This window comes from Vanessa cardui, chromosome 8 (genome assembly GCF_905220365.1).
Source record: "Vanessa cardui chromosome 8, ilVanCard2.1, whole genome shotgun sequence".
Taxonomy (NCBI): Eukaryota; Metazoa; Arthropoda; class Insecta; order Lepidoptera; family Nymphalidae; genus Vanessa; species Vanessa cardui.
The window spans coordinates 10,073,922-10,096,212 of record NC_061130.1 but is presented as its reverse complement, the minus strand read 5'-3'; the positions used below and the strand labels follow the sequence as shown (position 1 = coordinate 10,096,212).

Sequence of the window (22,291 nt, the reverse complement as noted above, 5' to 3'; positions counted from 1 at the left end):
AATTTACTTCAAATTATCTTAAAAACAAACATTCCTTGTTGTTGTTGTTGTTATTTTCAAATGACACAAAATATAAATAAAACCTTTTTCAATCGACCTCAAAAAGGAGGATGTTATCAATTCGTCTGTATTTTTTTTTTCTTTAAATGATAGTATACGTGAAGTAAAAGCACATTGATTATTTCTTTTTTTTTTTAAATACGTTGTTAATGAATTCTTAATAGTGAACCACGGAACAAATGAACTACGGTTACCGTATAATATCTGATTATCTGTTTGTGGTTGCCAGTTCACTATTTGTTATTTGAGAATTAAGCGATTATGGAATCTTGAAACACTTCGAAATATTATTACAGTTCGCTGTTAAAATAATTGTAATTGTATTTGAAATGCTCTCTGTAGCTGAGAAATATTATTATTGTTTTGTTAAGAAATGACGAATTAAATTTTTTTATGTAAAATGGCAACTAAAATGTATAATGTAAATGAAATATTTAAAATGACATTTTTATGTCTTAAAGACATTAAATCTTTTAATAAAATAATTTTACTAATTGCTAAGTACGATTTGCTCAATATTTAAATATTTCTTTTTAAGTTTGTTTTTTTTTATGTATTTATGTGGGAAATAATATGTCGGTCTACAACTGAATAATGCAATTGAAAAAATAGTTTTAAGTTCACTATTTTGTATTCTTTATCTATTATTTTATTATCTTTTATGAGACAATTTTTCTATATAGAAATGTACTCTAGCATTTATTATAACCGTCTGTGATGATCTTACTCTTAGTGCCTTGTGTAATGTTATTTTTTATTTTTCTATTTTTTACGTTATGGGTTCAACATGGAGTACCAAATCAAGATAATAAAAAATATGTATAAAGTAATTGTTTTATTTTACTATTTTTTTTTTAATTAATCCAAATACTAGCAAAAGCAATTTTTAGCAACTAACACACAAACTAAGTATTTCTTACGTGCTTAGTCATTTTAATATCATAAAACTCCAGTCTATGAATTTTAAAATAGTAAATTTTCTGAGTTCGCAACGTATTACTGACTATAATAACTCTATACATCATAAGCTGTCTTGAAAAAAAAAATGTGGGATTTTTTTGAGATTTTCCGAATAGTTGTAAAAGTAGAAATATCAAAAGTTATGAGGGAGAGTCATTATGAGACTCAAGAGATTTCTTGTTATGAAAGTGAAAATTATTGTTGACGTTTTTTGTATTTCACGACCCTGAAAACGACCGAGTAAAACCTAAAACTTTTTAGTAACCAGATCTGATAAATAGATTTAACTCAGAAACTATATCCTGGTAAGCCTCTAGACCAGCAAGGCAGTCAACAAAGTTTATTTTAACTAAGGAAAATTTATGTTTAATTTTAATTTATTTTAATAAAGCGCCATCTGTTGGCGAATAGAATTGTTACTACTTAAAGTTTTGTTTTAGACGAAATACATTTCGTCTTCTCGATACTAGAGGGCATACCATTGCTTAAAATTTAAAGGTACAATTGCACCGGTTATTATTTTTTATATTTTTAATTTAGAAAGTAAACAGACAAAGTAATTTGAAAAAAGTGAAAAAAATATTTATTTCATAGGATAACTTAATAATCCATGCCAGTGATTTTGCAAGACTTAGATCGTATCTTTCATTTGCAATGTTAAAAACCGACTTACGGTAATACAGTATTTTGATCCAGTTAATCCTTTGTATATTATAATTATTATAGGTTATGCCGCTTATCAAATTCAGGTTTGTTGTTACAGTTAAAATATAATCAACGTAAGTATATCCGAAAAAAAAGTTAATTTAGATGATTCCTTATGATTATTACAACAACAAAAAAAACAGAAATATAACTCAATGAGTGATGTTAACTTTATTTTTTAGTGATTGAGTGATTTTTCTAGAGATATAGGTATAATTTAACTACTTTCTAATGAATTGGTTAATTAAAAAAAAATATCATAAAAACTTTACACCAAATCTCACACTCCGTGCGCTCATAATTTTACAAAGAGATAGGTACAATTTTATAGCAAATTTGTTCTATCCATTGCACGATAAATTGTTACATACCTACCAATTTTAAAACGTATTAAAATAACGATATTAAAACAAAGAGTACAATATACTATATTTTAAATATCAGAAGTAAGTCATTGTGGTCATCTTAATTTAATGTCATAATATCATAGCAAAGCAGTAATGTAATTCTGTCATGAACAGTTTTGTTTTCGGCAACAGATTTAGTCTCAGTTATAAACCGATTACCAACGTATTCACGTTGAGTCGCAACCTTTATCCATTATCAAGTATTACCGCTTATATAACTCAGAAGTATACTATACCTATTCATAAATGATCAAGAATACATACAAATCCAGACATTAAATTGAATCGAACGTTCGATGTCAAACAAAATAGTGATTTCACATATCAGCGATTCAATAAATGAATTCTGACGGTGCACACAATTCACGTTCACACTCGAGTTAAATGGAGAGGTTTGAAGCAGGAAAAACAAAAGATAAATGGGCAATATTTTCATTGCACCGATGAATGGATGGGCTGTTGACTCAACGTAGTGGAAAATATGGCTACCGATCATTCGGATAGGCCGATTGGTAAATCCAATTGGAATCGTTTTAAAGAATTGTCTGGTAAATATAAATTAAATTTACTTCCCGATCTATCTAGGTTTGCCGTATGTTAGGTACTTTCTAATTTTCCATAGTTATTTTGATATGTGTGAAAATAATTTGATTTCTGAGTTTGTAACTGAAATGTAACAAAATAACATGGCATATTTTTGTATGGAAAACATAAATGTATTTTTGAATGACTCAATTTGAAATTTTAAAACAAAACTTCCGTATCTTCAACCTTATAAGGTTTATCTATAGACTTTGACGGTGTAAGAAATCGTTTCTTACGTTACACCAATACGCCACCGATATTGCGAACTAAGATGTTTTGTCCCGTGTGCTTCAAATTATACTTACGATTTTATTGCTGATTAGCGATAGAATAGATGAATGCTCCAGAGTCCTGTTTATATCCTCAAAGTAAAGATACAAAATGCAAAAGAAAGTTTTTTAAAATCTTTGGCAGCGCAATAACGTGTAACAAGCACGTACATACGTAAAAGCTCTTAGAAATCTGTGCATATACTTATATTTTTTAACAATCTATCCAATGATACTACAACCCGGTGCTCAAGCCAGTAAACAAATAACAGATAAAAGTTCTCAGTATTATTCCTCCAGTTACAGTAACAAATTAGTAAGGTCAACGAATCGACTTGTTTCCCGCGGGAGCGCTACGGCGGCGCTCGATGACGGATTGCTGCGCGATCACCCTTGACGTAGCGATGACATGTGTCACTATTGCTTTGTGTTTCTGTGCTAGTAAAACGAAGAACTTATATAAATTTAAAAGTATGTGTTTTAATTTTTTTTTCATTTCTTGAAAATATTTTTGCACTTTTAAGACATTTTTAATATGAATACAATAAAATAAACAACCGAAAGGTGTTCCACAGACAGTTAATTGATATTTACGGGGATACTTTTTTTGGATGGATACACTCTTATGGATTGTATTGTCTAGAGTTATTGACATACATAAAAATTAAAACCACATACGAACTTACATATTATTATTAAATATAACACTGTTGATATTGGTACTGAAATAATAATATTAACAAAATATTATAAGTGAAGCATCGAGTCCATCGCTATCCCCGTCCGTACTATGTTAACACATCTGACCACTCGTCCCAAGCCCTTTTATTCCTCATAAGTTTATTCAACATATATCGAGATGGATTATAACTTATCTATTAAATGTAGACATATAATGTAGTTGACTTTTCAGTATAAAGTTTAAAGATCGACACTTTTTATACGACTTTCATATATATGCACATCGCACAGCTTATAGTTTTGGCAGCCTTCTCATATAAAGCGCCCTAAACGATATTTTTTACTGCTATTCGAGAGAGAAAATTAGGTTGTTGGGTCAGCGTGACCTGAGACATGTTATATGTATTTTATATATATATATATATGTTATATATCTCAAAAAGTAAGCAAAGTAAAAGTATACTACGGATAATTATTGATTATTTCAGCTCTGAAACTTTAAAGTAATAACATTAAAGTTTCATGTCAATCGGATTGTAGTTTATGCCTGAACCTAGAAAAGTAAAAAAAAAAAACAATTATTTTGGCACTTCTTAGGAACTAGGTTGATTGGTACAAATAATTTAAAAGAAAAATGTGTAGTGACATTCATTCAAATATATTATTAGTACCTGCCTGCCTTATTGCCTAAATTGTTAACTAATAAAACTATTTTTTATTACCTATAAACGGCTTTCGTACAAAAACAGATTGTCAATAATAGAAAAAGTTAACACTTTTAAGTCATTGCTTGCGAAATGGGGTTGAAAAAAAAGTACAATAATGTAACATTCGTCAATAAGCAGGAACACGCGATTATTAGCATAAATTCCAAATGCATCTTAATACCACGCCCACTGACAGATGTAGGATTTAAACGACTTTAAATAGAGTAACGTATGCTAATATTTGAGACTAATGTTATAAAAAATATTTATGGATTAAACGCTGACGTTGCTAACCATTTTATGAATAAAAAAAATGTGGGCACGCGCGATTGTAATCCCGAAAACAGTAACTATGGGCGTTTTTTTGTATATTTTTTGCTTTGTCGTTATTTATTAAAAATTATAAATAACCGCTGAGGTTTATTTGTTTTATTTTTTATTTTTCGTAACTCGTAAATATAATTTACTAAGTAATTAAAAAAAATAGTCAAAATTTTTTTTAAACAAGTTACATCTATATAACGACAAAATACAGATTGTACCTATTATTTAAATATATATCGGTGTTCTAAATTCAAATTGGTTTAAAATCGAGTGTAAATAACACACAATTTCCCGTAATTTATAGTAACAAATTGCACTAACATGCATGGCTAATACTTCATTATATTTCCCGAATTTCGTACAGTAAGGGTGTATCTTGTAGGTGTTCGGGTATGATTAATCACGCTACATGAATATGCATGAGTGTTAGGGCTGTCAGGTGCGGGGCCGCCTTTAAATATCAAATTAAACATGTAGGCGCTCAAACGTACCTACTCGCTTCTGAATAGGTATCTAAAATTACGTTCTTTATACCTATCTTGTGGGTATTAGATAATATGTATACCTGCCTAATAACCTATTTACTGCTTAAATTTTAACGTTCTTTGTATCATCCTAATAATATAACATTTTATTTATATAATAATGTTACACATCTCATTATGAGTGGCAATAACAATGATAAAGTTTCGAGGTTCAATCTGGATCTGGTTGTACATTTCTTCTTACTTATATCACTAGCGCAGCATTTATTTTGTTGAGAGATAGCGATACTACTCATATAGTAATACTACAGTCTATAAAGAATAAATTCACCCACACAATGTATGATATACTCATATAACCTTTTGTGTTTTCCCACACTTGTGTGTCTACTACCTATAACATAACCCGTGGACTTAACTTCTCTATATTGACAATGGATCTAGCTATTCTTTGTTGGATATCTTTATTATAATATTTTCAACAATTAGGACACGAAATGAATTATTTTATAAAAAATATAAGTCTACAAAATACAGTAGAATTTTTTTTAATGAAATGTTCTCGAGAGTTATAAAAAATATGAACGCGAATTATAAACTGTATTTTCACGTTTAATATTTTTCATATTTGTATTTGAGATTTATAGTGTATATAAATTATTAATTTGTACAACAACAACAGCCTGTAAATTCCCACTGCTGGGCTAAAGGCCTTTGAGGAGAATGCGGGTTGGTGGAATAATAATGGCAGAATTTCTATGAAATTTGTCACATGCAGGTTTTTTTCACGATATTTTCCTTCACCGCTGAGCACGAGATGAATTATAAAGACAAATTAAGCACATGAATCAGCGGTGCTTGCCTGGGTTTGAACCCGCAATCATCGGTTAAGAAGCACGCGTTCTAACCACTAGGCCATCTCTACTCAATTAATTTGTACACTAACTCGTTTTTTTGTTTCTATGTAATTAATGTCCTAATGTTAATAATTCGATGGAATAATTTTATATCCAGATATACCTACTTATTATGAAGATTCTTTTAAAATGCTTTGGGTTATCCTAACAAAAAAGTTCTTCAAAACTAATAAATTATTTTTATTTATAAAAAAATATATGGTCAGCCATCCAATAAATTAGCAAGCATTTTTTTTTTAATTATTCACGGTATAGTTACTAATAGTATAACCACATTTGTATATTAAGCCAAAAACGCTAATGGACAAAACCATTCCATCGTTGTACATCAGAAAAATATATAGAATCCATTAATTGAAAACCGCGAGCGAGTAAACAGAGCAAAATTATGAGCTCCGTCCATTATTATTTCTGTTCGGGCATTATCATCTAAATCGCATCGCGCCACCATTTACGGTGTTTAGGTATTTGCACACTATTGTTAGTGGCGTTGTGTATAAAATAAACATTTGTTATGGCGAGGGACCGTGGCTACAATATCGTATATCCCGAATTACCATTAGAATGGAACCGGCTGATGTATGGCCCGTATTACTCCAGGTTGGGACGCTGTTTTCAGATTCCGCTTTGTGGGAAGCGTGATTATTTTATAATGTTTGGGGTTTTATTGCAACCGAATTTCAGTTTTCAGAGTCATGATATTTCTGATATACATATATTAATTTATATAAAATATTTACTTTTATTTACTTTAATGAAAAAGCTTGAAGGTAAGTTATGAACACTGCCACTGTTGTACCTCAGGTACGGCTTTGTACGTACCAAGTTGATACCTTACACTGCGAAAAAAAAGGTTTCATGTGATGAGTTTAGTTTAGTTATGCGCAAAAGTAGGACGTATTCCTCTATGGGCACTCAAGCTTACTTTGTACCAAATTTTATCAAATTCAGTTCAGTGATTTTATGAAAAAGCAACAAACCGAGAGACAAAGTTACTTTCACATATTAGTACAGATTTTAAGTTTGAGTTAATCTCTTATTAAGTAATTATAAATTCTTACTAATAACTTTAATAACAAAATTTCTACACCAGGTTACTATTTTAATTCGTTTTAATTTTAAATAGAAATAATAAAATCATGTTAACGTGATATTTTACTTTAATAAATGGAATATACAATGTGCATACGTGCCTCCGAATGTATGTACATACTAATTTAAGTTCAAGGATGCTCATTTTAAATTCACAAAAGAAAGCACTCGAGACAATTAAATAATAATGCAATCTGGGTGTTTGCTTAGCGTTGACGTAACTGGGGTGCGAGATGAAATCCAAACTGAATTTGCGCTGGTCGGATGACATGAGCTTACAATGAGAGGATAGTTGTAAAATAAATACTAGGAAAGGGCGTAGTATCGCGGGAGGCGCTCCGCCACGTGGCCGTCGTGTGACGTACGCGTGCCGACGCCCGCGCACCGGACGCGTTCAATTCCAATTTCACGACAATATTTTGGCGAGAGTAACTGTCTCATTTATAATTCGAACAGGAAATATTACACGCTAATTTTGTTCGAAGCATATATTGATTTAGCGGCGGTTGCTGATCAAGATATTTATTGACATTGGCATTGCATTATTTTCTTAAATAAAAAAAATATTACGTAATTGTTTTTACATTTATAATTCTAAATGAACTATAAATATATATATAACATATACATCGATCATTTTAAGGTCTTCTTATACTAGATACTACTTCCCGTCCGCGGATTCACCTTATTTGCGTTTGGGTCCAACCACAACAACACAACAACAACAAACATCTGTAGGTGTAAAGCATACTATTCTCTATAAAGAAATTGGATATCGAATGCAGACATTAATAGATTTTTATTTATTTAGTAACACAAATATACCATATGCTTATAATAACCAGTTTCTATCCATAACCTAAAATTATATTAAAATTGTTTAAACATTCGTTTGAATTAATTAACATTTAACTATAAGACGCAGTTCGTATATTCTTACCTACAGCTAGCTATTGGGGGTAACATGAGCCATAAATTCAATTGTAATTATATGTAGTGGAAGTAACTACTGAACTGCGGGCTTTACGATCCGTGTGATTGACTCCAGTTCCAACTATTCCATTAGTTGAGAAGGGTATTGATTCTAGACGGTAATTAAACTTTAGTTCCATGACTATTAATGTGCTTTAATCACTAGTTTATTTAATTACTTCAAAGGGGGTATCTTTGTGAAACATCGTAGACGCTAAACAATTACATTGTAGTTATTATTTTATTGTTTTTTAAGTACCTTTTTAAGTTTCCCACACCCATTCTTCAGCAATTTTACCAGCAAACTACTTTGTATCGTTGTATTGTATTCTTGAAATGGGTTATAAGCACAAGGAGACATTAAATCATAGATCTTATTGTGACTTCAGAACCTAATAGTTTGTTGTTCTTACAGTTACATTGATATGATTTTGCTATGGTCGTTATAATAATAGAATATTAATTTGTATTGAAATTCTCCTTTTACTCTTTAAAGAAAACGTCATGTTTGTCATTTTGTTTGGATATTTTAACGCGTCGAATCAAATTAAAATTTATGGTGTATAAAACCAGCGGTTCAGAAATAAGTACCAAATCTCGTCAATAGCTTCCCAGCGCTGGACATAAACTAACTACTTTTAGTTCGTTACTTGTCAGGAGAGATGGTTCATTTTGTTAACAGCATCGGAAATCCGATTCAAGGCTGAGTCGATGCCATTACTAGCGGTCATGATTTGTACGGTCACTTATTTTTAATTTGTATTTGCATAATTAAATGTTAACATAAGTAATTCTTATCTAAATTAAACTTTTTAGACCAAAAAATAAATGGTAACGTGATATTTAGCTTTATATAAGGCATACATTTTTCAATGAGCTGTCAAAATTTATACCGAACATTTTTTATCATTTAATTGATGCGTTGAAATAAAACAAGATTTAAACATATACAATACGCTTAAAATTTTAATCTGTTTTCAATATTCGTTTTAAAATTAAGTATTGTTATCTAAGTCACGGCAATAAAAATATTAGCAAACGAGCGAGTACTTCGTCGCCTCGACATTCATGGAAATTGTGCTACCTACACCTATCTTCGATAACGAAATTGAAGAATAACATTTAATTATCTGTATCAGTTGAACCAATTGAAAATTTGTTTTTTTTTTTTTTTTTTTAAATAACAAACGGAGTCCGCATCAAAGGTTTGTTTTTACGCGGTCAATCAAACGACCACTTTGAGCTATATAGTTATATAGTATATACGTATATAGATATACATATATTATATAGTATATACATAGTTATAGTATATATAATATTAAAGTAATAATTAATATTATGTATATATAGTTATATTCCTTTTATATGTATTAATTAACACTGCACTGATTTGATTAATCAGCACTGCAAAACAACACGCTTCAAAACAAAACACAACAATATATGCTGCTCTTGTTTGATAGGTAACACCCACCCGACTGAGATTTACCCAAAGTCCTACCACGCATTATTAAAATGACAGTAAATTGATTTATGATTTTATAAGAATTGTAATTTAACAAGAAAGTTCCGAAACATTAATTAATCGTAATAACGTCCCTTAGTCGAAGCAAAATTAAAAGATAAGATCACAATTTGTAAAGTTTATGAAATACCCCCCCGGTAGGAGCTTATCGCAAGTCCTGTTAGAGATGCATTAATTCTCCAATTTCTTCTTATAACGAAGATATTTAACATTAAATACGTTTTTCGCTTTTTATGTTATCCTTGTTATCCTTGTTATAATAACTATAATAAGCGATTGCGATTAATTTAATCTTCAAAGTCGGTCTCTGATTTATGGTTATGTACCTTAATTATTTAACATTTAACTAGAGACATAACAAAGTTATCACACTTTAAGGGACGTAACGTCTCACAAGCTACTGATTCGAAATTAAATTTATTTCAAAATTTCAAATGGACAATTTAAAATTGTGTTTTTATTTAACTATTGATACTTATACAATAAAACAAATGTAAATAAATTCAGTCATTTGTCATGATAACTTAGAAAATAAAACTATAATTAAAAATTAGTGGTAATTTTCAGCCTTAATAATAAATAATAAGATGTTGAAAGACAACGGCATTTAACGAATTATAAGAACATTGAAAGTCATAACAATGCTTTATATATTTTCCAAAATGTAAGCGAACTTATTGCCCTATATTTATTATCTATTGTTTAAAATGTTTATAAATGAAAGAGGTCTGTGAAAGGAGGTTCATAGGAGAATTAGCGTCTTTATCTGGGGATCGTGGAGAGATCGTGGCCATTGTGATCGCGTTTTGAATCTGCATAATTTCACTTCATTAAAGCAATGGAATGATTAATAGCTGGGATCTTTGTGTACCATCTACCTACCTTCATGGTAACCATTACTTTATGTAATTTACGGGCAATATATTTGGAACAATATTTTATTTATATATATTTTTGTAGGTACTCTTATTACGAATTATTACGATAATACGGCTAATCCGAGCAATAAATTATTGCATCGATTGTATGGTTACGTAGCAGGAAACTATTATTAATTGGAATGTAAAGATTATATTATGAAATAAGTAAAAAAAAACAATTAATTTACAATTTGATAACAATAAAAAATAACATCAATGTTGAAATTATACCAAAATGTGCGAAGAAAATTTATTTAAAAAAAATATGCTGTAATGTTGGACACCATGTTTCTTGCCTTAAGTACCTATTATTGAGTACCTACAATGTTCACAAAACATCTTCTAATTATTCTGTATATTAGAAAATTAAACGAGTATTGAGCAGTTATGAATATTCATAAAGAAGAAATTATTCACGTTGCGGGCCGATACAACTTATCTGCATTAATTATGTCATTGTTTTGAAATATTTTCCACCGAGAAAATTATGACTAAGATAAAAAGTATCTATGAATCAAATAAATTAATAAAGTTTAAACTTTTGTCTATCATTTATAAAAGAGGTTATAAGTATTATATATTTGTAAACGTGTTATATAGAATTACAGTATATAATTTTTGTCTGTATGAGAGGAATAAGTGATTGATATCTAATCGAAAAATTCAGTGGCATTGATAAGAGTCTAGATTTACTTTTATTTATGGCTGCATGATAAGGATGCTTTGCGTATGTAATGCTGTAATATAAACAACTCTTAATCCTTTTATTGCCGCCACTATCTGTTTTTCGGGAAATACGAAAGTTACCAAGGGGAATAAATTTACTGTTCGGCTATTTACTGATTTTATTAGTTATTTAATATGTTCACGGCTGGGAAAAGGACTCCTTTCCTGTTGAAGAGAAGTCAATTTAGTTTATTCCATTACGTTGCTTTTATTTTTGGTACATGCATCATATTTTCTAATGTTTTTCTCCTTGAACTGTTCGACTTAACAGAAAATACAATGCAAAGCACTATTAAATTTATATGTTTATATACACGTGTTAATTATACGAAACTCGAATTGATCCACCGTAAGATGATCAAAAGAGGTTTCATTAATATTTTACTCAAATAGGACGTGGTGAGTATACTATGCTCGCCTCTTTGCTCTACGAGTTAGTAGTAATAAGGATATTATTTATAATGTCGATGGATCAATACCCCAGGTTAGGTTGATAAAAAGTCATTGGGTCTCTCTATCGAAAAAATCTCAATAACAGCCCAAAGTCAGGAACTTGGATGTGTACACTCTCGTACCTCAGATCATGTTTCTGCACCTGATCACTTTCCGGTAGTGTTAGATTTTCCGTCTCGTTGGTTTATGCTAGTGACGTAATAGAGAGTGTACCTGTGTTGTACCTAGACTTGTGCACTAAAAATATGTCCTGCACAAGAATGACATCATCCATTAATAATAATAGTAATATACCATTAACAAAATCAAATGAAAATACTTTGTCACAGTCTTATCTAAAAAAGAAAATTTAAATTTTTAGCCTTAGTGTTGCCATCTGTCTTATTACTTTATTAAGTAGATGTTATATCTAACATAACACATCTAGACAAGCAACTTATTTTGATTTGTATGACAATAATAAGGCAACATAAACTAAATATTCTTATAATTATATTATTATTCTTGAAACTACTCAAAGCAGCTTCAGAATATGAAAGATCCTAGCCTGGGAAATGTTATGTAATACTATTTGTGCACTTCAAGAATATCTCACAGACTTAAATATTACCTTACGTGCCAGAACAAATTATTTAAAAAAAAACTCTATACCTATTATTTTAATTTATTTCATAAATATAGGTTAAAAAATAATCTAAGGCAATAAAAAAGGTTTGATATATTTAAACCTACATTATAAGGCTTATACATTGTTGCAAAACAATCTGGTGTAGAACAGTATTAGTTTAAAAAATTTAATTAAAAGTTCTTTCCCTCCAATGAAAATATTTTAATTACTTTATTTTATTTAATTATAAGTAATAAAAATATTAAAGCCATTTCGGAATAAAAGCAATAGCGTCAAGAAGTGTACTAGTGTAGTGTACGTATTATTCTATTTAAACTAAAGAGTCTTTTGGAATGAATATTTAAGAGCACAGTATGTTAAGTTATGTATATAGTTTATGTGCGAAATTTATATCGAATAATACTTTATTAAATTTCAGAAGCATTCAAGAAGATATTAGTATCAAATAAAAAGACATATTTTCAATAGGCGAAATGGTTATCTTCAAATGAACAAAGTCACGTAAAGAACTCGTCTGTAAAATAATTAACATGTGTTTGTTTGCATGTCACCCGGTCAAGTTCACTCGGTGACGGCTGACAGAGGATTATGCTTAAACGCTAATCGCCCATAATCTTCGCAGCATCCTCTATGCTTATAGATACTCATATTAACGTACACTTGGGCTAAATACACGACAGAAGTGTGCGGAGAGTTGTATATAGAATAAGTACCTACTCTTCTACTGTATCTAAGTATATACATATATTTATTTCGTTCGTATAGTCTTGCTCCTAAAGACGCTGTCTGTGTTACTAAATTAAAATCAATCAATTAGTTGTCCAATTTTTTCATTTTTTGAAGATATAATTTTAATTCTTTAAAATACCTGTTTTTATAATTAATACCTTTAAACTTGTATAGGTATAGATAGTAAAATAAAGGCTTTATATGATGGGTCAATTCAAGCACTTCATTTTGTTTAGTATACATTTAAATGAAAAATTAAAATAAACGAATGCTACAAGTCTTCCTTATACGGTTTTGGTGAGTGAGTGAGCGGTGTAATGGTGCATTAAATGTATCAAAACGAAATAAAAAATGTTTTATATCTTTGGTGATAATCATTTGTTGGATATTTAAGGCCAGCTTCTACTTTACGTTGGGCATTTACTCGTGTGCTAATTGAACACCACAATACATCCAAAAATTGCATTAGTCTACTTTTACGAAGTCCACGCTAAAGATTTTATGCGTAAATAATATCAAATAGCCATAATCTCAAACCCACTTATTTTTAATCTACTTAAAAAAGGAGGACATTTATGTTTGTGTATGTGTGTATACATGTTTTTATTTTTATTTCATTGTGTTTCTTCTAGCTTGCTTGATTGCAATGAGATTTCAATGGGTTGAGCTGTAGGTAGTCTTTTGTGTTCCCGTGTATTTTCTTTTACTTAGTTTCAATTGATCGGAAAAACCATAATACTATAATGCCTCTATCTAATCATTTCATGGATTTTTTTGTGATAACCTATTATATATTTATAGTATATTTGACTGTTTTAGTAGATATTTGACTAAAAATTTACTTAATTATGCTACTCGAACCCAATCCACAAATGTTAATTCAAGCTGTTTTGTTTATAATGTTTTAATAATCAACTATTTGATAATAACCTAGAACCAAACACATATAAGTTTTGTGATAATTTCTCTATATTAAACCGCAGTTTAAGAAGTTAAATTCCACTCTTAATTTGTAAATTCCATCTAGCTTTACATATTTGGTGGAATTTTTTTGCAAGCTCACCTGGTTAGGTTCCAACCAATCATCATGTATACTGTCAAATAACAGTACTCAGTATTTTTGTGTGTAGAGTGAGTTAGCCAGTGTATACTATGGGTGGTGATATACAGTGTAACTATAGGCAAAAGGGACATAAAATCGTAATTTCAAAAAGTTGGTGGTGCGATATATGGAATTATTATATTACTTACTTACAGTACCATTGTTTACGGGTGGTAGTGACAGCTAGGCATAAAAAACAAGGCTCTTGTTATCGAATCAACCCAGTTTTTAATAACAGTTGACATGTTATAACATTTTACATATCTTTGTAACTCTTTTAAGGTTTCTGTGATATATGTAAGTTGTACTTGTATATATTATAACTTTAAAACAATATCAAACTGTTAATGACTGATTGAAGTGTTGAAAATGTCACAAGCGTAGAAAGCAGCAGCTATTTCAGCGGAAACGCACCATTAAGCTAAACTAAGCCTCATATTGTTTGCAAATACAAGTGAGATAAAGACCTTAATTTATATTCTGGAATAAGTATGTGATGGACTAAAATAATAATAATGTATTGGAAAACAAAAATTTATTGCTAATATTTTACTCGTATTTCGAAACTTAATATATGCCGTTCGACCCCATTCACTGTTAGTAGCCATCGCAGTACAATGTAATTAGAATTCACGTAATATGATCATAATTATATAGTCACATTATATACCGATAAAGGGTTGATTGGCTATTAGGTACCTCAAATTTATGTCTCCCTATAAATATTTATGTGTTTCAAGTTCAGATTAGGTTTAGTATGACTATTACAGCTCAGTAATTACTATTACCGTACTCTACATAAGTTCTGACGTAAATTAACTCTTCAGTTATCAATTATCATTAGGTAATATGCGTGTTTTATAAAGGTATATTGTGGCGTATTTGTAAACTTAAGTCCTCATAGAATAAATTATTATATTAGGTGTTTTGATTTTTTTTATATTTAATAAGTACATACTCATGTACTTATGTTAATTAGATAAGAACGCTTGTAAATTTTTTTATAGATAATCCGTTTAAAATAAATTTATTAACTCCACCAAACATTTAAAACGTCTCTCCTTAGTAATGTAATAATGGATTTCATAGGAAATATGGGTATCGGAATTCCAATTGAATAACGAAACGTTGGAAATGTTCTAGGCACCATTTCGGTCATGATGTGTGTTTAATTTGCGTATTCATCTGTATACATTACATTAGGTTTTCTCCTATGTAAAACTTTAGTAGAGTTTTTAATTTATATTGCATAGCTATTCTACGAATTAATATAAGATGATCATTAAAACTTTTTGACATCGATAATTGATTTTATATAAAAATTGTCAAATAAAAAGCCAATTCATTACGGAGACAGATTTAAATGATCATCACAACAATACGATATAAATACTATCCATTAGTGAGGCGGGGGAATGCCCTCGGTTTAGTCTCGATTATGGTTCCGACCCCGCACTCCTTTATTTTTGGCGAGACATCTGCGATAGTCGATTAATCAGACAAAACGTTAGATTTGTTGCTGGTGTTGACGCCGGCGGGTTTAATCGTATTGTGTATTTTAAATACACTTTGTATGTAAAATGTCTGTATGTTTGAATGCTCAAGCTCAACCTAACATACCTATATTGTTTAAGCTGTATCTCATTTCGAGTATGCAGGCTATTCGGTAAGATCTCTTGAAATATTTAATAGTGTAAAAATTTAATAGTTTAATAGTAATATTATTTCAGTCAATATCAAATGTCATCCCATATTCTAAAGTTTATAATAATATTGTTTAATGAAACATTTTTTGTAGAGTGTTAAATATTTTATTGATATAATGATACACCGACGCTACTACAATTCTAGTGTCACAAATTTACGTATAAGCCTCATAATCTTCGTTTTGTGTACTATTAGGTGAATCAGTTCATGACGTCATTCCCTTTAATGCACCTGCAAACTGGCAATCTGAAAAGAAAAAAAATATAATTACGATAACGTATGTGAAACATTTCTTTAAATTATTGTGATACTATAAACGAAATGTTATACAAAGAGATATAGGTTAGACTTTAAGTTTATGTGGTATTAAATAAGGTTGATTTTTTAACTTATATTGATTTCATAGTAATGAAGATAAATAAAGTTATGTAATTCATTTAAACTGTGCAAGTGATGGTTGAAATTAGTTCAAGGGAATGGAATTATCCAGCAGGTAATAATTATATAGGTAGAGTATTGAATTGAACATCTCCATTTTAATTATCTTAGGTTTAAGGTTCTAAGGTGGCGCAGAATTTGATCTACGTTCCTAAGACTCTTCCGATTCAAACGTAACTCAGACAGTAATTTATTGCATTGAATTGTGGTACTTGTACTATAAGTTGGCGTTGGAGAATGATACTATTAAGTTGATATCGAAAATTTTATCAATCTTATAAGTTATTTGAAAAACATTTCCACCATATCGTTTGTTAGATTCTAGAAAATAAATAGTCAATTGTGTTTGCTACTAAATTATTTAAGGACGGTATTAATAATGGCACAATGTGTAGGTAATAAGTAGGTAGTAAATAAGTAGCCCCTTCTGGGTGAAAACCTTGTACTACACTTATTTTGTTTAGTATTGTTGTAGTTTTAGTATTGAGTATTAGTATTGTGGTAGTTTATTATTGTGTATTTAGGACTTGATTGAGATGAGGTAGGTTCTAGGCCTTTGATTAGTAATTATAGAGCGCTCCTACAGCGCTACATTTGTCGTATTTTAATTTCGTATAACATAATGTCTCTCAGTATCTTTGACAGACTATATAAAAAAATCATTCCATAAAACATGAAGTTGACTTTTAGTATTTTTTTAATTATTCAGTAGACATCAATCGCGCTTAGAAAAGTCACACAAATTTTAATAGTTTGGCATATTACTTTGGGGTAACGCCACAAGTATTGAAATTGTTTTCAAGCTACAAAATGGAGTCATTCGTCCGGTCTATTTATAACCTGGGAGTTGGAGATTTCCTTTAGGATATTTTTAATAAAAAGAAAAGATAGATGCGTCCAAATAAAAAAAAAATGTTTTTTTAAATAACGTAAAAAAATATTCTTTAATCGTCATTTCGGTCTTATATTCTTTTGACTGACTGACAAATGAGTTGTGTAACTTTTCACGTTCATAACTACTTATACCTACTCTAGTACTATAGCGGTAAAGAATACCGACTAATCTATTTGAAAAAAAGATTTTATGTGGTGATAGACACATCACGTAGGTTAGGTAGGTTTAAAGGTTTTGTTCAACTCATTTCTATCATTCAGTGAGTCAAAAGAGTATAAGACCGAAATTTCGACTAAATAATAATAGTATCTTGATCTATTTCTCTTACAAATGATATTTCAGTCAGTGACAGATATTTATTTACAGTTAGGAAAATGACTATTATTGTGTTTTCTTTTTATGACGTCAGTAGGTCATCCACCAAGTGGTATAACTGATGGTAATTGGTTACCATTGCTGGTGTACATCGGTACTCAGCTAACACCAATGCGCTATCGACCGTGGCAGCTGACATATTAAATACCTTATGTCTAACATTACTAAGTGTTATTGAATATTCAAACAACATATATTATACCACCAAGCAGCCATACTCGTTCCTGTAGTGTTCTGGTTTGGTTGTGTCAGTGTGATTTAACAGTTATAATATGGGAAGTAAGTTGGTACTACTTCCTAAAGTTGGTGATGTATGGGTGATAATTGGAATGATTAATATTCCTTGCACTGCTAATGTTTATGAGCAGAGATGACCAAACATGTGATAAATATTTCAAGTTACCTATATATATATTCGATAAATGTTCAATTATACTTGGAGCATATTTTAAAGAAAAGTGCATCGAGATTAATATGTTTGGTTTTATTTTTCTTGCTGGAACATATAGAACCTATATCTACCACTACAGAGGTATGTGGTGGTAGATGTAAGGTGGTATTAGGTAAACATGTTCTTTTTTCACGTTTTTCTAAACGTTAGAACATAGGGCGAGATAACATTATAAATTATAATAAGTTCTAAGTTTTTTGTTATTTGGGTATTTAAGAGCCTACCTATAATATAAATAATATTATTTATATTTTAGGTAGGAATGTAATTCATAATATTATGAATTACATATTCGATTCAACAATTAAATGATTTCTATAGGAAGGAACCTAATTATTAAGTACCTAAGTAATTATTCGAAAAACTATAACTAATATTACTCGTAATTATTTTATTAATGTTTTGTTTAAATAGATATCAAAAATTAACATAAAGGGGGTAAATTTTTAAGATGAAATTAAAAAGAAAATTAATTTAATAAAAGTGAGGTATAATAAAGTAGAAAATAGAAATCCATCTAGGATAGATTAATGCTACCATGTTTGGCAACCTAAATTAATATTCTCTTATTTTTTAAAGATAATTTGAAAGTTGCATCAACAAAATATTTTAAAAGTAAGTATGTTTTTATATACTTATTACCTATCTAAGAAAAACAATAAGTAGTTTTTATATTTATCCATCGAAAAAGAAAATCTCTTATCTTCTACTATTATTGCCTCAACTATTACTGAATATTACGAGTAATGGAACATTTATTTAGTAAACTATTTATTTACATTGGTAGAAAAGGTCATTTGGTAAGCTATTATATTAGATCTTACCTTTATAATCGTTACCAATTCATCCCTGTCCTGAACATAGTCTTTCGCCGTCGGGAAACTCCCGTCGGAGCAGCTTCAGGGAGGATACAAATAGTTGCAGCTTATTGCTTGATGAATTTTCATTCTGACACCGAATAATTAACGGTGGCGTTTAATTAAGCACCATTTAGCACATGTAGTTGACTGAGTAAAACGTAGCACTCGCAGCGTCGGCGAGTTCCCGACGCGTCCGTTTCAAGAAGGTTGCCAGTCTGTCCGCCATATTGCTGAGCGCCCCTCCCACCGCACCGCGACGCTGTCCGATTGGCCCGTGGATACTCTGTGGGCGGAGCCGCACGCGCCTAAATGTTGCCAGCTTTTTGAATAAATAATTTCAGTAATTTAAGTAATGAAGGCAATTATGGCGTTGTTTAGCTAAGTTTGCGCGGCAGCGAGTGGGAACTTTATATTTATACCGCTCTCTTTATGTACGCCGACGCGCGGTTAATGCGCTCGATCTGTTTACGTTGCGAACGCTCGTTTATTTATTGCGGGCGACGCTGCATGGAACGCGATTTAAACTGCAATTATTTGTGTGCTATAAGGAAAACATATTGCACGATTTAAATGAGCTTTGGACGTTGAATAAATTTAGATACATACATTATAGTATAAACTCATCTCTAACCTAATTGCTAAGCTTTTACATTTAAAACATCGATCTAAATATTACTAGTATACCTAGTTGTAGTTGCAACATTGTTTTTTCAGGCAACATGCTCACTTACTAGTAAATTTAAAAATAAAAACATTGCAAAGACAGAATTTACAGTTTTTAATACATTAGATATTTTTCCTTATAAATTAAGCTTAAGAATATTTTTACAACAAATACACGTCCATCCGAAGTAAACAGTGACGTCACGAGGCGTCACAGCAAGCCGATAAAAAGTCGATTTTATCCGCATAAGTTCGGCCAGCTGACTGCGCCCCCCTCGCCCGCACGCACTGAAAACTCAGCGCGACGAGATTTCAGCGCGAGTGAGATAGCTGCAAGCGGGAAACATATGGGTGCGACAGAGACGAGAGTATAGGGCCGCGGCGGCGCGGTGGGCGGGCGTCGCCGGATGATGTATAGAGTGGTGGAGTTAGGTTCAAATTGCGTCGGGAAGTGGCCGAGATTAGAGCCAGTGCGGGCCGTTCCGCGCCGCGTTCGTAAGCCCACTTAAGACTGTTTTTAATACTAGTATTTTTTACGCGATCCCGCAAGGATTTAGCGGATTCCCGTCGCGGATCGTGCGCTTTGATTTATCGGTATCGGTCTGTTCTTGTGTTTACGTTAGTGGGTGACGGGCGGCCGCGTGGACGCGTAATCCAGCGGCTTGGACGAGATTATGACGGATATCATCGGATTTCGTGCACGCACACTGTGACCGTCTTCCTAAGGACTTCCGACTAATAATCTTATACTACAATCTGAACGAACTAACAGCACTAATATAACATTTCTAAAGGTGAGTACTTTATATGAATGAATTCTGAAATATTCCGATTGGTAGTTTAAAATACACTACTCACTTCCTATCTACTACGCCAAAAACTTTTAGCTATAAAATATCTTTCGTCACATGAATATATTGGCTCCCACTTTCTTTTAGATACTATAAAGGAAATATACATTTTTGAAGATAATTTAATGGTTTTATTTCAATAAAACCAGCAGTTCCTAATTTAGAAATGAAAAACAAATATATTTTTCTTATAAGTAAGATTTGCATAAGTTATTTTGATAATATACTTTTAATAAAGATTAATTTGCTCACCAGAGACTGCTTCCTTGGCTTATAATTAAAAAAAAAAAATTGTCAGTCTTTATTTTATACAAAATCATAACATAATTAAGTACTCAGTTACTATACTATTTATGTACTTAATAATTCAGACCTAAAGAAGTTACTAACTATAATTGTTATTATTTAATTACTATACTGAGTGGGTACCTACTGCTGAAAGTTTATAAGCCGTAAAATTATTAAAAAACTTAATAAAAAAAAATAAAAATGACCAAATACTTTAACACCAGTAATAATATTTCTTCGAATACTTTTGTAGAAAAAAAAAGTAATTCAATTACTCTCTACTTCCAAAAATATCAAAAATAAATAGATTTAGATTCTTAATATTTATCTATAAATACTTAGTGTAAAGCAACGCTTCTCTCATTTACATGTACGCTAACTTTGTAAACTAATGATACGGTTTCCACTATAAGAAAGAGCAATAAGCATAGATATATAGTCTGTAAATAAGTTGTACAAAATGACTGTAGAACTACTTACTGTGTTTTGTAAAAGACTGTTTTCTTATACTTACAAAGCGAATGCCACCCGAACCTTAGGCTACATCAAAGTAATCTTAATAGATGTTCTAATGAACAATGTATTTTTTTAAATGCTTTTGAATTGGATACATTCATACCTACATATACAGTAAAGATTTAAATAAATGCTGAATTTATGTTGGCTACTTGCTATGGACCTGTGTAAAATGTAGATAGGATAACTAGTTACTAGTAGGTACTGAACTGGCTCCCTAGGCGACTATAAATATAAAAAATTAAAAAGGAACTGAATTATAGAAAATCATGTAATATTTGTAATACATTTTAACGGTATGTAATTCAGACAATGTTTCAACTAATAATTAGTAGAGTTGGTCGTGTTTGTATTTGATGATCTGGTTCTTAGTGATCTTGTAAGACCAGTTTCATAATTTCACTGTTAGTTTTTTAGAAGTTACAGCATCCTTTTTGAGTTATGCTAAACATAACATGAATAAGATCAAGATTTTTATTCTACTATAAACTACAGATTCTAAAGGTATAATTGAATTTAAATTGGATCAGTACCTAATTAGAAGTAAAACCTTGTCTTAAAATATAATATAACTTCGTACACATTATTGAAATATAAAGTCGGTACTGAGTTGGAATATATGTATTTAAAATTATGAAAAAAAAGGGAACTTAATGAAATAAAATGAATAAAGATCACAATCGTACCTTATATACTATTATGTACTTTAAAATTAATCATATGAACAATCTAAATATGAAGCCATTTAAATTCGTAAATAGTTCATTTTAAGAATATTTATTAAATCAATTACATACTTACAGTGCTGTTATTTAGGTAGGTACATATTGCCGACGGATAAAATTGATTATCAATAATTCTTTATACAGTAATTTATTTATTATTAGTAAGCAATAAAAATAATATAAGAAGTCAAAACAAAAACAGTAAATAACACTCTGATTTCAACTACTACGTAAATATATTTTTTCTTACAACAAAGTTTCTTTTTTTAAAT

The 22,291-nt window shown here is 30.4% G+C and overlaps 1 protein-coding gene across 2 annotated transcripts in view; it reads left to right on the top strand.

Moving 5' to 3' along the window:
• Positions 1-20,065: 20,065 nt before the first annotated feature.
• The window catches only part of LOC124531953 (pituitary homeobox homolog Ptx1), a 45,612-nt gene continuing 43,386 nt past the window's right edge, over positions 20,066-22,291 (top strand). For both annotated transcript variants that reach the window (XM_047106541.1, XM_047106540.1), the window contains exon 1: positions 20,066-20,433. The gene's annotated coding sequence lies outside the window, so the exon portion shown is untranslated. The remainder of the gene's footprint in view (positions 20,434-22,291) is intronic.